We start from the raw sequence: 848 nt of genomic DNA, 5'->3' as shown, positions 1-848 counted from the left end.
AAAAAAAAAAAAAAAAAAAGAATTGTCTGGAGAGCCAAAGCTTTTGGTTGGAGGACACTGTGTAGTTATTAAGCCACTTTTGTTTGGAAAGTAATAAAAACCTACTCAAGGTAGAAAACTTTATTTTTTAAGAATACAAGAATGTTTTAAAGAATCCAAGAGTATGGATGCAACTGGTTTTCAGAAACAGACTACAGTTGGGAAACCCAGGAAAATCTCTGTTATTATTCACTTCTGCTTCTTTCTGTGTGCACTGTGGTGGTTTTAAGATATGTACTGAAGTTCTTGACAATTCGTCCTTGAGAAGGTGGAGCCTAATTCCTTTCCCCTTGGTTATGGGCTAGACTAAATGTCTCATTTCTAATGAATAGTCTATGGCAGAAGTGATGGTATGTGATTTCTAGGACATATAAGGCATCGTGGCTTCCTATGTGCTCTCTTTCTTGGACCACTTGCACTGGGTAAAACCAGTTTCCGTGTCACAAGGACATTGGAAACGGTCTTCTGGAGTGGTTCATGAAACACGGAGCTGAAGCCTCATGCCAACAGCCATGTGAGTGAGCCAGCTTGGAAGCACATCTTCCAGACTCAGCCAAGTGTTCAGATAACTCCAGCTCCAGCCAACTTTTTTTTTTATTATTATTTTTATTGTGACTTGGGTGAAAGTTTACAGAGCAAATTCACTTTCCATACAGCAGTTCACATACACTTTGTCTCATGACATTGACTACAGTTTACCACAATGCAAGAACTCCCCTCCCACTTCCTCTTGATAGTTACCTCTTCCCTGTACCCATCCCTCCACACACTCCTGCCCCCTGAGCTGTCTCCCTGTGCATAAACCACCC

This window comes from Orycteropus afer, unplaced genomic scaffold, assembly GCF_000298275.1.
Source record: "Orycteropus afer afer isolate SDZICR_OR568_19922 unplaced genomic scaffold, OryAfe1.0 scaffold00438, whole genome shotgun sequence".
NCBI classification, from domain to species: domain Eukaryota; kingdom Metazoa; phylum Chordata; class Mammalia; order Tubulidentata; family Orycteropodidae; genus Orycteropus; species Orycteropus afer.
Note: the sequence above shows the minus strand (reverse complement) of the source record.